General features: G+C 46.9%; 1 long non-coding RNA gene across 1 annotated transcript; it reads right to left on the bottom strand.

Annotated features, from left to right (window-relative positions):
* Window positions 1-5,423: 5,423 nt before the first annotated feature.
* LOC121016574 (uncharacterized) lies at window positions 5,424-9,026 on the bottom strand. The gene is made up of 4 exons (XR_005784364.1): window positions 8,830-9,026; window positions 8,185-8,662; window positions 7,963-8,055; window positions 5,424-6,579 (listed from the first exon to the last, which is right to left on the bottom strand). It is a non-coding gene; the product is annotated as an uncharacterized LOC121016574 (long non-coding RNA).
* Window positions 9,027-10,970: the final 1,944 nt, after the last annotated feature.

The raw sequence follows: 10,970 nt of genomic DNA, 5'->3' as shown, positions 1-10,970 counted from the left end.
CAAGCAAGAAAGAAAGAGAAAGGGAGAAAGAAAGAAAGAAAGAAAGAAAGAAAGAAAGAAAGAAAGAGATGGAGGGAGGGAAGGAGGGAGGGAGGGAGGGAGAGAGAAAGAAAGAAAGAAAGAAAGAAAGAAAGAAAGAAAGAAAGAGGAAGAAAGAAAGAAAGAAAGAAAGAAAGAAAGAGGAAGAAAGAAAGAAAGGGAGGGAGGGAGGAAGGAAGGAAGGAAGGAAGGAAGGAAGAAAGAAAGAAAGAAAGAAAGAAAGAAAGAAAGAGAAACAGGGAGGGAGGGAGGGAAGGAGGAAGGAAGGAAGGAAGGAAGGAAGGAAGGAAGGAAGGAAGGAAGGAAGAAAGAAAGAAAGAAGGAAAAAAGAAAGGAAACTCACACAATCATTCGCCATCCCAGGTGGAAGAAAGTTCAGGGAACGTGCAGACCCGGAGGAAGTGGAAGCCAGTATCTACTGAGCGCTTACTCTGGGGACGTATGTTACATACGTTAGCTCACCAAAGCCTCCCAGGAACCTAGGTGGAAGAGGAGGAGGTCAGGAAATGAACTTGGAGAGGTTTGATCCAGTGCCAAAGGGCAAAATATTGAGGGAAAAACTTCTTGGTTTTCCAAAGAAATCCTTCAGAATTCGGTGGCAAACTAGATATTGAGGTATTTGAAGGTAGCATCAGCCTAAGTCACTGCTAAAATAATGCAAAATAGCTCTGGTGACATCTTAGAAGGGTTCCTCTGACCACGAATGAAAGATAACAGCAACCCAGCTCCTGCACTGCCACCCCCAGAACAGGGAAATGCCCCTCCCCTAGCAGGGGGCTGCCCTGACTTCGTGCTCCTCCAGCTTGAAATCAGGTGGGGGCTAGATGACCCCAAAGGTTTTTGTTCCCAGCATGAAACATTGGTGTTTCCAAGCACATGATAGAGTCCAGCTCGTAAAGGGTGGACAGTGCTTATTAAATAAGCAGTTCAACGGAGACTCAGAAAAAGACCCTGGCAAAGAATTTTTGGGAAACCTTTCCATTGTCGAAAACTACTCCCGCTGTTTCTGGAGGACGGTCTTCTCCGGGGTTTCCATTCACCTGCTTCACTCCCAGCGAGGGGTTGCGGGTTCACGTTCTCTCTCCGCCCTCATTCACGCATTCATTCCGCAAACGAAAAATTCTTCTGGGAAATGTAGGCGGCACAACGGAGTCAACCCTTACAAGATGATCCTGAAAAAGTCGTGCATGCTAAAACAAAAAGAAAACCTTCTGCTTAAGGACCACCGACGTTCAGGGGCGCCTGGGTGGCTCAGTCGGTTAAGCCTGTGACTTTGGCTCAGGTCAGGATCTTGTGGCTCGTGGGTTTGAGACCCGTCGGGCTCTGTGCTGGCAGCTCGGAGCCTGGACCCTGCTGCGGATTCTGTGTCTCCCTCTCTGTGCCCCTCCCCAGCTCACGCTCTGTCCCTCGCTCTCTCTGTCAAAAATAAATAAACATTTTTTAAAAATTAAAAAAAAAAATTTTTAAAGAACCACCGATGTTCACAATGCCTGATGGAAGACAAGGAAATAGAGGACTAGTCGTGTGTGTATCATGGTTCTAAGGATTGAGAGTTTTCGGGGTTGACTGCGCTGAAATAAACCCACTTCCTCTGCTAGCACAAGTACTCACTGCTTCTGGAAAACCGTCTGGCAATTCTTATCATGAGTTCTAAAATAAATCAAGCCCTTTGACCTCAGAATTTTCCTTCTAAGGACATGAACTTCAGGAAAGCAGGCTAAGCAGTACAGTGCATTGTTTGACCTCTGGATTTAGAGTGTCCGTATTTCACCAGCTGTGCAACTTTGCAAGGGGGACTCAACCTCTCTGGACCTTGGGTTCCTCGCCTGCAAAATGGGGATAACTCTCTCTGCATCACGGAGGTGTGAAGACGACTGAGTTATTAAATGTAACATCTTTATTTATATGCATCTTCTTGTTTATTTTTCATGAAAACTCCACACGGAAGGCAAGAAAAATATTAGCCTGATCCGGTCAGCAATAAGCAGTCAATTAAGTGTGGACTCTTTTCATTGTTACCGTGTCCATCGCCGAGACACAAATGTGGCCGTGGCAACATTGTCTCTCACGGGGAAAATGTGTTAAAAATGAGCGGTCCCACAATGAGAGAATGGTTACATAGATGACATTTCCACACAATCAAACAGGCATCTACTTAAAATGTTTTCAAAGAAAGGTTCACGAGATGGGGACAATTCACCAAAGAACGTTCAGCAAAAAAAAAGTGGGCTTGAAGTTGTATGTGATGTGGGGGGTGGGGGGGATCCCAATGTGCATGCAATGTGGTAGATCATGTGTCTTCACCCAAGTCCCTCTCTGGAGCCCTGATCCCTCCCCGGCTGAAGTAGACACATCCAAAAATAGCCCCTGGGGGCGGGGGGGGGGGGCGGGCAGTGACTTGCTGAGGCAGGGCCGCAAAGGCCCACCCACTTACCTTCCTTTGGAAGCATTCTGGAAGGCCAGGCCCGCTCAGCCCCGGCCAGTGGGAGCCACATTTGGAGCCAAACTCTCCCTCTGCGAGCTTCTCCCTCCCTTTCGTCCAGGGGAGTCTCCCCAAGATACACTCCGCATGCAACTTTTATCTCGGACTCTTGTTTCCAGGGAACCCAATCAGATATTATGAGGGAACATCTCTGAGAGACAAAGTTCCTGGGTTTCCCCAATTCCCTGGGATGCGTCTGTATTATTTTAAACGGATAAGATGGCATTGTTTTAAAAGAGGCAAGGTCCTCCCTGGAGTGTTAAAATTAATCAAGCCCAGGAATTTGCAATGCATACATTTTATTCTTCTTCCTGATCTCAGACTTTTTTTTTTTTTAATGTTTATTTATTTTCGAGAGAGAGAGCCAGAGTGCAAGCAGGGGAGGGGCAGAGAGAGAGAGAGAGAGGGAGACACAGAATCCGAAGCAGGCTCCAGGCTCCGAGCTGTCAGCACAGAGCCCCATGTGGACCTCGAACTCACGAACTGCGAGATCATGACCTGAGCTGACTCAGACGCTTAACTGACTGAGCCACCCAGGCGCCCCGATCTCATACTTAAAAAAAAAAAAAAAAAAAAAAAAAGTGGCTATTTTAATTTAAATGGTATCACTAGTAAGTAATGAGCCGAGGTTAAATGCTTCAGAGCATATACTTCCCCAACCTGATGTCAACATGGGTGATGCTTCCGTCCCAAAGATGCTGCTGTGGCTCACAGCATAATTCTTTTCTCTTGGAGAACTGTCTCCATACACCCGGCTACCGACTAGTCGCACCAGAAAGTCACCCCGTGGCCTTACGACAGTTTTATTAGTCTTGTCCACCTGCTCACCAACCCCACGGTCCACTCAGATTTTATCCTGAATACCACTGAAAGGCTCCCAAGATCCAATTCTTCCTCGAAGGATTAAGCTTGTTCTTTCTTTGTTTTTCTTCATGGAGGATATTCACGAGACTCTGACAGCCGTTTTCAAGAGGGGAGGCCTGAAACCATCTTGAGTGATGATGCATCTTTGGAATAAGTGCTCGGCCATCCACAGTGGCTCCTTGGAGGGGACAGTGCTTTTTATGGATCAGCGTTGGATGTTTGTTTAAAACGAAATCGGCCACATCACGTTCAGAGTCATTTTCATGTTCGATGTGACGCTCCAGGTCTAATGCCGCAGGCTGCCTGTCAACATCTTTGGCTAAAAAATGATGAAACTTTCGAAGTAACCGAGTCAGACTTTGTACATGGAGGTACCGGACGTGACCTCCTATAGATAAATGCCAAATTGTTGTAAGGACACCAGCTTGTAGAAAACTCCCAGCCAAACAGTACGCGCTACCCGCAGATAAGCGTTACTGTAACAACTGATAAATGGGCAGAGAAGACACCACAGAGAGGGTAGGGAAATGGCTTGTTTTTCAGACGGCAGTCTTACAAGCGATCCCGATCCTGGGAGTCTATCTCAAGACAATAGTCAGAAACGGCGGGGCAACTTTCATGCACAAGGATGTCATCACAATGCTATCGTTTATTTATGACGAAGGGAATACGCTAAGTGCTCAACGCAAGGGAGATGGTTGCATAAACGGCCACATTGAACTAAGGGTTCTGAAGACTTGAGGCTAACAAGGAAACATACTCAGCCACAGTGTTGAACGAACGAAGCAGGATATTCGCTTTTATGGCTGATGGAATGTCAGCTATATAAAAATATACAAAAGCTATGTAAGCACGAAGAACCAACTTGAGAAAGAACAAAATGTCACCAACCAGTGGATGTCTTAGCACAGTGAGGTGATGCATGATTTCCTTTCCTTCCTTCTGCTTCGTCTCATGTCATGGATTCTCTATGATGGAACAAAGACTATAAACTTTATATGATAACAATTGAAGGAGGAGGAGGTGAAGGAAGAACATGGTTGTCCCTTCACCCCAGTTTCCGAGGTAATGAGAAACAGTCAATCTGAGGCACCGTAGTTAGAACGGGGCCCCAGGCTACTACAAAATAGGGTGGAAAACCGACAATGTGAGAAATGGACCCACACAAACACATTAAAATAAAGGGGAAAGGGGAACCAGGGTGAGAACCTGCATTGGGGTGATATTTTGAAATGGGAGCCAATGTGATTTTCTTGTGTTTCTTTGTTCCAGATCTTTCTTCCATTTAGTCAGCTTTGTGCTCTGAAGCACTCGTCCAGACGGTAGGGGAACCACGAGTCTGTCCTTGGCTTGAGTTTTAGAACCCAAAGCCTCTGAGGAGCTGCAAAACTTGGGGAGGTGAGTAAGAGACAGGCTCTCTGGCCCTCCAGGTTAGAAGGCATTGCCCAGACCAGGAGGACAGGGCAGGCTGGAGAGGAGGCCAGGAGGGATCTCAACAGGGGGTTCCGCAGCACAGCCCCCTCCCCTCATCGTGCAGAGATGGAAGAGGAACAGCCAGAAACCCCACCCAGGCCGGAGGACACGCGTACCCCTTCCCCAGGTGGAGCCAGGGAGGCCACGAGATGCCGGAGTGGAAACATGGCGGGATCTAGGTCTCCCCGTTCCAAAGAGATGGCAAAGGGAAGCTGGATCGTACATGCCTAAGAGCAGCGGGAAGAGTGAATTCCACCCAGGGCCCAAGAGGATGCAAACTGCCCTTCCTGCTCCAGAGAGCCCACCGAGGGGCCCAGGGCCTCACCAGCTCAGCGTCTTCGCTGCCAGGGAGGTGGACCCCAAGCCCACTTGAACTAGCAGAAAGATCCCCCCAACTCTGAAAGAGGCCCAAGATGAGAACAGGAAAAGGACCCAGCAGCGATCTGTGTGGCATCAGACATGGCCATCTCGGCGGCTGCCAGCACAGAGAGAAACTCATGCCCAACAAACACAGTGTCCTCAGTCTAAATGGTAGCTGTGGGTAAGCAGTGTAATCATGGGGAGGGGTGCTGCTGAACTGACAGAAATTTAATTTCTAACACCCAAAGGAATGGGAACTCAAATGAGAAAGTAGCTATTTCATTGATACTCAGAAGCCATCGATTGTAAAACGCATCATTAATTTATGTACCACTAAGAAAGAAAGACACCAATTCATCTATGAAACAATGCTTTCTCATCACTTAAAATCTGTATTTTATGCTTGCTGAAAGAGCTTTTCTAGACTTATTGGGTCAGAGGCTTTTATTATACATCACACTCACGCGTATACAAAAAAGAAAATAAATTCGTTAAGAAATTCCCGAAGTTATCTTCGCATTCAGAGTTTACGCATTTGGAATCAATGTTCATATTTTTCTGCACGGCGCTGTCCTCTGTATTGATGATGAAACTTTCTTACAAGTGCCCCCACTGTTGGCTCCAGGTTTTCTTCTGAGATGCTGCCACCCATTCTAAAAGGTCTGATGTGGGTGCTTGCTTGCTTGACGTGTGCAAACAGGCATTGCCTTTGTACACAACTCAGTAACAAAATGATCACAGTTTCAAACGCTTGTAGTAATCTACATCTATTACTGTGTATGAGGTTGTTGCTTTTCAGCGACCCCCCCCAACACAAATACCTGCTTCACTAATATCATATTTGCACCCCACTGCTCTGTTTCCAAACCTTTCTGTTGACGATAACTTTTCATCTCAAACCTGAAACTTGGGATGATCTTTTTGAAAACATTTCAAACAGCAACTAAACTCAACTTGGGTCCTACCAACAATGCACAGACTTCAACAGAAGGGACGGTCATAGGAATGCCTGTGAACAAGTTCAGACATGCACGGGCCATTCCGTCCGCCCTGCCACCCGGGAAATAGCGATTCAAAGATGCCATCAGTGAGAAGATCCTGATTTCTGAGACACTAACGCACGAAAAGGCATGTATTGGAATCAATGAAGTATGACAACTTGAGTTAAAGAAATACTTAAAGGTGCATATCTTGCACAGTGGACTGGGTAAAATGAAGTTATGCCCATTACACAGGTTTAGCAATGGGAGATCCAAGGGTCCGTGAGCAGCCCAGCCACAGAGAAGGGTCCGATGTCCTTGGTCTAACGTGGCCTCACGATATCTGGCGGGAATTAGTTCAGCAGGAACAGCACCCCCGAGCTGCTGACATGAAAACGGAGGCTATATGGTTTCACAGAGGAAGTATCACAGCCATCCATCTTCCTGCCCCTTCAAATAATCCACTTTCAGCCCAGCCCTTGATCAGGTGGTGAGTCCTCCTGACAAAGAGCAGACCAGAACCTTCCCTTCATGGCCCGGCTGTGGTACACTATACATTCGACACAAAACAAGCAAACACTGACAATGAACTGACAGATGAAGGGAAGAAAGGGAGTGTGCGGTTAACAGCTTGCAACTGACGTGGGTTTGGGTCCCCGAGCTGTAATATTTATTATCTTATGAGTCACTTAGCCTTTGAGAGACAGAAACTAGCTGCTCACTGACACCATTTCCTCTTCTTCCTGGGCATTTGCCAAGACCATGCATCCCAGCCCCCTTGCCTTTCGATGGGGTCATGGAATCGACACCTGGCCAATGGAAGCTGAGCACAGGGAGGAAATAGACCACTTCTCGACTTGGAATCTAAACCCTTCTGCCTGATCCTCACATTCCCTCCCCTTTCTCTTATCAACTACCACCAGATTCATAGGGGCCAAAAGGAGGATTCTGATGCCCTACTGGCTTTCTATATGAAAGGAGCCTGAAGCCCCAAATAACTATGTTCAGTAGATAACCTTGACCACCAAACTACATGGACGCCACAGTGGCAAAATATAAGTAACCCCACTCTAGGTAATACACCTCTCGTGCTGCAGCGTCCTCATCTACGGGGAAGGATAGATTAGTTACCTAGACCAGTCAGCCCTGTGCCCGCCATACAGGAAGTGCTACCTAAACAGCGGCCATGTTACCATTGTTGTCGGTCCTGTCATTCATTGCCCTTGTGGAGGCAAAGAACGCAGATAGAGAATTCTAACAGGCAGGAGGCTTTTTCCAGCATAGAGGGAAGTAAAACTTCTATAAATATCAACTCGTACTGACTATATTTAAAGTGAAATTTGAGCAATCACATTTTCAGAGTCTGAGAATTATCTGTAACTAGTAATAAAGACCCCGAAATGGGGCACTTGGGGGGCTCAGTCAGTCAAGCATCTGACTTCAGCTCAGGTCATGATCTCGTGGTTCGTGGGTTCGAGCCCCGCATCGGGCTCTGTGCTGACAGCTCGGAGCCTGGAGCCTGCTTCAGATTCTGTGTCTCCCTCTCTCTCTACCCCTCCCCCCACTCGTGGTCCGTCTGTCTGTCTCTCTCTCTCAAAACTAAAATAAACATTAAAAAAAAAAAAAGTCGCTTTAACCAACTTTCTTTCTAGCTGTGCCTGCAATGTGTTCTCCTGACACCTGAGAGTTTCCCAGCCAAGCTCTCATTCATTGGTTCGTTCATTGATTCATTAAAGAAACATTTACTGAGCACCTTCTACGCACCAGGCACTGTGTTCACTTCTGGAGATACAGCAATACCAAAACACACACAGCCCCTGCCCTTCTCGCCCTTACAACTCAGTATGAGAAGACAGACTAGAAACAGATAAATCAGCATATACTTACATATGTAGAAAAAGTGTTCTAAAAGTGGGGGAAAAAATAAAATCATAGTGTTCTCTGGGGAAGAACAAGAGGGACTCCAGAGATCAACCAAACACCCACCTGAGATGATAATTAAATCATTTGGTCTACACGTGCCTTGTCTCCTCAATAGACTGTAAATACCCTCAGGAAGGGATTCCTGCAGCATTTGGCAAGGTCCCCACACATAATAGGTACTCATTAAATTCGTTGATAAGGCAGCTGGCTTTTGGTCTTCCAGACAGCGTCAGCCCAACCTGGGTTTTGACCTTGTCTTCTGCCCATCTACTGCTTTTCTTCCATCGGCAGCCCCCACTTCAAGGAGATGGCCATATTTTTCCATCATCTTATTCTTTTGTGAGATGCACACCGGTGGCCTCTCAGGCAGGACTGATCTTTGTGGTCTCCAGCAAGCTAGAGGATGTTTGGGAATAATCTTGGTAACAGCCATCTCTCGCGCGTCAGCCTCGGCAGGTGGCGCAGAGATCCTGGGAAGGTTTACGGGATTGTCTCCTCTTTGGGAGACTTGTTCGTAGCTTAGTCGTTCTTTATCCACTCTCTTAAAATAAAAAAAAAAATAAAAAAACACAACAGTCGGAGTCATTATTAAAAGGGAAAAATCAAACGGTAATAACACTCCAGAGACACCAGAAGTATTATGAAAAGGAAGTGTTTAAGTGGAAAATACTGAGCTTTGGAAATAAAACTGCAGGCATCTGAACTTACGTATGAAACCCAGGAAGGGATGTGAGAAATGGTGAGAAGGTCTTTTGCCATTGAGTCAGGTCTCTGGCAAATGATCCCTGATGAATCCACATTTGCTCTGGGATTTGAAACTTTCCATGCTCTTATATTTCATCAGCTGCTTTGAGTTACTTTTAAAGAAACACATTTTTAATGAGAAATTTTTGACAGAGAATGCAGTGCAGATGTAATTCTTTGGAACAATTATTTCCTTTGTTGATAGCTCTTTTTTTTTTTTTTCTCCACAGCACCCACTTGCAATTACAAATAAAACAGTAATTAAAACTCTAAATTCACTCAAAATTATCATCCCATCGGTCACCTCCAGATATCCTTGAAATGTCATTCTGGAAAGAATGTCTTATTAAAGATGTAATGTGCTAAGACAGAGGGTTTAGATTTTTCTGATTTGTAGTCATAAATCGATAGTATGTGGGAAATTTTTAACTGACTTGAAAATTATCACAATGAATTAAAAATCTAAGTCAAGAGACCCTAGGATAGCCAAACTGTCTTGGCGGGGGTGGGGGGTGGGGGGACAAAAGGAGGCTAAGTTGGGTTTTGTTGGGTTTTATTTTTTTTACATTTCTATACAAATTGCAAGCACATTCAAGGATTTAGTGACATATATGTTATAGACCAACACACTTCCCCCAGTGCAGACATGAAACGCTTAGTCTAATTTAGCCATGATCTACGTGTATTTTTTTGAGTCTCCCCCTGAGACAGGGTGTGTTGAAATCTGATGGTAACTCATCAACTGAGTCTTTGAAGATTTTTAAAGTGATCCAAGAAGTGCCTCTCTCCCCCCATTCCTCCTCCTCTTCTCCATCCCCTCCTGCTCTGGCATTTCCCACTTTCCTAAAAGTCACCGTCCCTCTTCCACAACGCCATAAACAAGCAACTTCCAACAGTAGCTCCGACTGCCTCTGTCCTTGGCCCAGGTAGGTCACTCATCTACCCTGGTCTTGTGTCCGATCTCCTCCCTCCGGTCCTCACCAAGCCCGGTCCTCCCCGAAGGCTCTGATGAATCGCTCTCTTGTTCCTAAAACCGATGCCCACTCTGCCCACGCAAGGAGCACTGCAGGATGTAGCCTCGGTTTACCTTCCTGTCCTTGGCTCTCTGTATAGACAGCAAGCTTGACCACCCCACGCTGTCCGCTGTGAGTCGTGCTACCGTCTCCACAGGGAGCATCTTTCCTCTCGTGTGGGCACGTCCATCCACATCCTGCCGGCCTTTCAGTCCCCACAGGAGAAAAGCTGCCCAATGGGCAGCGAGCTCCACGGGAATCCGGGGCGTTAGGAAAATTCCTGGTGCTGATGTCCATCACAAAAAAGCCTTCTTTCCTCCACTAAGGCGAGATCAGAAAGGTTCTCCTGATACACTCACTCCCTACAATCAATTCTCACCTTTTGTTCTTTTGCTCTTTTGTTTCCAAAGAATGGGACTGGGGCTGGGTGGCCCAGTGGGTGGCTCAGATCATGATCACGTGCTGACTTCAAGCCCCACATGGGCTCGGTGCTGACAGCTCGGAGCCTGGAGCTGCTTCGGGTTCTGTATCCCTCCTCAGCTCACTCCCTCTGCCTCTCTCTCAAAATAAATAAATAAACATTAAAAAAAAAATGGGACTGAGAGCGAGTGGCACTGTCACTGTGGCAGTTCCAGGGGTGTGAGGGGACACGTAGGAGACCGGCTCCCCAGCCCCGCTGGTAAATAACCATTCATGACTTGAGAGCACTGGACGAGCCCTTCTGGAGCTAAAGGATGGTCTCCAGGCCTCCCGGGTTTGAGTGTGAAGAGGTCCAGGCCCTGCTGGCGAACTTTAAAGCCTCAAGCCCTGGACAGTCCCAGACATGCTAGTGTCTGACAGGGTTCCCGTGAGGTGGGCAGATTTGGAACAGCGGGGTGAGAGTAAAGGTCCCACTGCCTGTTGAAGGGGGTTCTCAAACTGTCAGCGTCCGGGGCCGGGTCTTTTGACTGCGAGGACACACAGACTAGCACCTGCAGGTGGGCAACGCGAGAATCCACAGGAGTCACAGGGAACACGGGGACACGAAGCAAACACACATGCGGACGCCTCCAAGAACCACAACTGGGAGACATCAGAACCTCAGTCTCTATT

The sequence above is a fragment of the Herpailurus yagouaroundi genome, unplaced genomic scaffold (assembly GCF_014898765.1).
Source record: "Herpailurus yagouaroundi ecotype Mexico unplaced genomic scaffold, PumYag 211, whole genome shotgun sequence".
Classification (NCBI taxonomy): Eukaryota; Metazoa; Chordata; class Mammalia; order Carnivora; family Felidae; genus Herpailurus; species Herpailurus yagouaroundi.
This window is presented reverse-complemented; position numbering and strand designations above follow the sequence as displayed.